The following is a 6,005-nucleotide window of genomic DNA, read 5'->3' as shown; positions in this document are numbered from 1 at the left end:
GACTCTGTGTCACTTTATGATATTGAGTTACATTTTATAACGTCTAATAAAAACATTTCTTACACTTTGGATAAATGAGTACTTTTTCACCGTCAGTTGAAGCTTCACATATTCCATATTCCATATTATGAGTAAAATCACTGATTTGTTTCATTTGGAACAAAGTTCTTATATGATGTGATTTAAGATCTAAGACGACCCTATGGGATTTTCAATGGAAAGAAATGACTCTGTGACCCAGGGGGGATATCGCCCTCTAGCTGTGAGAATAGCGCCATCTAGTGGCAGTGATGTCACACGGCGGTGCTCTATGGTGACAGAGGAGACAGCTTGTCCTAAAACATGGACATTGTCCATGTAAATGTACATACACAGAGTACTGTAGGTAGGACTTTCACCAGTATATATATATATATATATATATATATATATATATATATATATATATATATATATATAATACACATGGGCAGATATTATGACAAATAACTTACATTGTTTAAAAACTTTATAATGAATGAATAGTGGAAATAGCAGATTGATTGATTGATTGAATATTTTATTAGGCAAAAAGTGTAAAACAGCACAATTACATTTAAAAATACTTTGTCTAACAGGTCCGTTCATGAAAGTCCTTGCCGTCCTTGCAGCGAGGTATTTACTCAGATATGCGGGAATAGATCTACAAGCTGTAAACACTTGTACATCTGCCATTTTCCACTATTTTAGAAATTGTACGAAAATGTTTCAACATGGAAACGATTATGACGATTATGCAAAACATTATTGTGATTAGGTTTAATAATTGTTTCTACATATTATTATTATTATATCATATATATATTATATGAAGTATTATTAATAATTGTGATTAGGATATGAATACTGTATATATATATATATATATATATATATATATATATATATATATATATATATATATATATATATATATATATATATATATATATATATATATATATTATATATATCCTACTATAATTCTAGTAACCGTGGTGAGTGAAGCTACCCGGTTCTCCTCCGTGGCTGGACCAATTGCTCTGATTTCGCACACAGCCATTGACCATTACCATCTGAACTTAACTGTGAAGCCCGTTTTTCAATTTCATCAAATCTCAGCTTCTTATTAGCGCTTTTGTGTCAAAGAATGTCGCCATGATTACGGGGCTGCCCAGCTATGGGACGAACTTCCTCCCGGGTTGCCAGATCATGTGCGCATATCCCCCCCACGGATGCGTCGACCGGGTATGGTCTAGTATTCATAATTGAGATTATGATATGAATAACTGTGCCACATAGCTTACAGTTTAAACACACAGATGATTGATTTGTATTAGGTAAAATAATGTAAAACACAGTTACATTTATAATACTTTTGTCTAAAAGGTCCGACCAAAAAGGTCCTTGCGGACTTGTTTCCGTTGAGGTCCTTGGTATTCATTTCATAGACATATATAGTAGCAAGCAAACAGTTCAAATATCAACATAAAAATACAGAGACAAAATACCACTATGTACAAAATAAAAAAAAGTTAGGATTGACTCATATATAAGATTACTTTTATATTTTACTCACCTATAAGAATACTTTTATATTTTTATATTTCTCCACCAGCAACTGATAAACTTTAACACATTAAGACCTGATTCCAGAAAAATAGCAGATGTACAAGCTCAGAGTGTGGCAGGAAGTGAGGCGCTGTGAGCTTGTACGTCTGTTATTTTCAAATAGTCGATGCATATATGTTCATCCTTTATTTCTGGGGATCCACCCCCCATTTAACACACACACACACACACACACACACACACACACACACACACACACACACACACACACACACACACACACACACACACACACACACACACACATATATATAGACCTCACTTAACACATACACATATAGACCCCCCCCCCACACACACACACACACACACACACACACACACACACACACACACACACACACACACACACACACACATATATACACAAGGTTACTTTTCTAATAGTTTTGTATTTCTCCATCTGCACTGTTTACATTGAAAGCATTTAGATGTGGTGTAACGTTCATAAAACCATGACTTCCTTTTTTCACTGACGGAAACTAAATAAAAAGTTAACTTAATCTGTGTTGTGATTGAGACGTTCATCCAGCCTGTCTTTATAGTGGAACACGTCCAAACACGCCCAAACAAGCAACTACACTCAAACGCTGAGAGCATCTATGCCCTCCATCCTACGCCAAAATATCTAATAGGATTACTATGCACTTTCTTTTCATCGTTCTGTGGATTACGGTACCTTAAATCACCACAGAGTTTACACCTGATGGAGATGGAAAAGAAAAATTTACGAGAAGAAAAGAGTGAACCCCATAGCGACTTCTATGTTCACGACGGAACGGAGAACAAACATCCAGGCTTCGCGACCGGAGCGATCCACTCTCTGTTAGCCTCGAACACGGCAAGAAAGGACTTACCGAAGGACACACGGCCCGAAAGGACACAAGGACCGAAAGGACACACGGACCGAAAGGACACACGGCCCGAAAGGACACACGGACCGAAGAAATATAATCTTCCAATTTCGGGACAAACCGCTCGCCTTGCAAGGATCCAGCTACAGCCCCAACGAGCTAACGTTGCAAATGAAGCTAGCATAACAACGGAGGACGTCCGGGTCAAAGGGCCACTCGGAAAAACAAACCTAGTTTCAGGGCTAGCGAGAGAAAGCTATGCTAACAAGAATAGCTTTCCACCGACGCAGCTAACCAACGTACCATCGGAGATCAACGCAGCCATCCGCGTTGAATCCACCGCAGACCCTGTCGGCGACAAGACACGGCGGAGAGAACAACAGAGTGCACCCGAGAGACGCAGCGCGGCTGGAGACGGAGCCCCCACAGAGCCACGGAGCCCCCACAGAGCCACGGAGCCCCCACGCGGATTCCACCGCACTGCAACGTACCGCACGACACCACACCGAGGCCGAGTCACCCAGGACCGAAGCCCATGGACAAAACGCCACTTCAGACAACTCACAGCCTTTTCCGCGACCTGCGATCAACCTGAGGACTATTCCTCAACCTGAAGACACAAAGGATGGCTATTTCTCCATCGGAAACATGGATAAAACACTGGGAAAAGGTCTTTATATTATTCACCTGAACGTGGATAGCCTTGTTGCATCTAAAGACAAACTGGCCCAAATCAGGGAAATGTTTGGTGATGTAAGGTTGACATTTTGAGCTTTTCTGAGAACAAACTTGATGATTCAATAACGGACTCTGAGATTGAAATAGAAAACTATTCAGTCATCAGAAATGATAGGAACAGACATGGTGGTGTATGCATGTATTCTATGTACATAAGGACACTGACTTTAACACTCGTTCTGATCTGACTCATGAAGCTATTGAAACTGGTTGAGATCATAAAGCTAGACCTGTGCTTGCGGGACCATTTACAGACCTCCTGATCAGAGTGATGTCTGTGATATACTTGAGGGGTCTTAGCTAAGAGTGCTGAGACCATTCTTATCGGAGATTGGAACAGACGGACATGCTCCGAAAAGAAGCATCTGTGTTCAAATCCTCAAAAGTGATGTTATTATTTGCGGACTAAGTGATGATTACATGATCTTTTCTACCCAAAAAAAACAAACAACCTAAGACTGGTTACCACAACACAGTCGTGTCCCGATCCCCGGACTTCTCCTCCTCTCCTCTCCTCTCCTCTCCTCTCCTCCTCTTCGTTTTTAGAGCAGGGAATCCCTCATCCAGCCTTCCTCTATTTTTCTGCAGAGGCAGCTATTCCCGACCCCCCCCCCCTCCTCCTCCTCCTCCTCCTAACCCCTCCTTCCTCCTGCTCTTTGATGATCTGCAATGCAGTGCCCCCCCCCCCCCCCACAGTGATCCTAGAGGGAGCAGTGCAGCGTGTCCCTGCATGCTGCTGAGGCCATACTGCCATCTAGAGGCCATACTGCACCATTACACCATGTCATTACTCTGACCTCTGTCATAAATCAACTGTAGATTTAGTCGAATAATATCTTATAATGTTTAGTCAAGTAAAACTAAACTAAACGTTAAACATGACTAGCATTGAATTCCATTCAAAAGACTAATGACTAAAACTACACTGAACTTTTTTGCTCTCAAGGACCCCTGGGGGTCCCCGGACCCCTTTGAGGGGTCAGCCATGACAGTTTGGCTGACCCCTTTCCTCTCATTGTCCCCAGAAAACAAACACAAAAAAGAAAAAAAAACCCGCCTGCCAACCTTTTATACCGGCCAAGTGCTGGCTACCATGACAACGCGTCCGGAGAGCTCTGTGATTGGCCGGCGGCGGTCGATCATCCGTTTTAAGCTAAGAGAGCGAGAAGTGCTGAGGTGGGCGTTGCTTTGTTCGGCCCGGCCCGCTGGCGGGCGGCCCCTCCCCCCCGGCCTTTGTTAAGCGGGTCACTCTGTAGTGAAGCTTCTATGAGACCTTCATATATGTGGCAACGCAGGAACGCAGGGGGCACAACCTAACAAATGTGTGGGGTCAATTGGTAAGAACAACTGTGAGCCGTTTGTGTGTTGGACTGTACTGGGTGCTGGCTGAGGGTGCATGCAGGGTGGGTTAGGGTGGGGGGGGGGGCGCTGGGGCTGGACACACACACACACACACACACACACACACACACACACACACACACACACACACACACACACACACACACACACACACACCGCCGCCACAACTTTAACTTCACGTTGCGTTAGTTGAACGGTTAATGTTGTTATTAATTAAACTCGAGACGCTTAATCTGAGTCGCTCCTCGGTTTTAAAGATCTCGGACTCCATGAATTTCAGGCAAGTTGTTTGTAAGTATGATTATTGTCCAGAGGGAGATTATTATGTCAATATGAGGCTATAGTTATAGGAGAGAAAGAAATATAACTTTATTCTGCTTGATACAATATGCCTAAGTCTATTTTAGTTCTTTTGTTTGCAATGTATTTTTCTCTTAAAACGTTCTCCTGCCTGAAAAGCATTTCTAACCTCTAGTGTTTGTTTTATGTTGAGTTCTGGATTTATATTGGTAATATAAATAAGCTGCTGGGGAGGAGGGGGGCATGGTGTTAAACCAGGATGGAGGACATCCACCTGGTGGAGATGATTAAACTACAACAAGATGGATAAACTACAACAAGATGGATTAACAAGATGGATAAACTACAACAAGATGGATTAACAAGATGGATACACAAGATGGATAAACTACAACAAGATGGATTATCAAGATGGATAAACAAGATGGATAAACTACAACAACATGGATACACAAGATGATTAAACTACAACAAGATGGATACACTACAACAAGATGGATAAACTACAACAAGATGATTAAACTACAACAATATGGATAAACTACAACAATATGGATAAACCACAACAATATGGATAAACTACAACAAGATGACTAAACTACAACAATATGGATAAACTACAACAAGATGATTAAACTACAACAATATGGATAAACTACAACAAGATGATTAAACTACAACAATATGGATAAACTACAACAAGATGATTAAACTACAACAATATGGATAAACTACAACAAGATCATTAAACTACAACAAGATGGATAAACTACAACAAGATGGATAAACTACAACAAGATGATTAAACTACAACAAGATGGATAAACTACAAACAGGATTAAACCTGTGAAGATGAATAAACTACAAAGAGGATTAAACAGCGGCGACAGAGACCTGCTGAAGATGATTGAACTACAACAAAATGGATAAACTACAAACAGGACAGACAGACAGGGAGGATGGACATCCAGGATGTTTGAACCAACAAGAAGAAACCAAAGAAGAAACCGTCCGTCCGTCCGTCCGTCAGTCTGCTCAAAGAAAATGCTGGAAAAGTGAAAAAACTACAGCGGATGTCCCACCTACACCCACTTCCTGTTT

Source organism: Gymnoscopelus microlampas, assembly GCF_963454915.1.
Source record: "Gymnoscopelus microlampas genome assembly, chromosome: 2".
NCBI lineage: Eukaryota > Metazoa > Chordata > Actinopteri > Myctophiformes > Myctophidae > Gymnoscopelus > Gymnoscopelus microlampas.
This window is presented reverse-complemented; position numbering follows the sequence as displayed.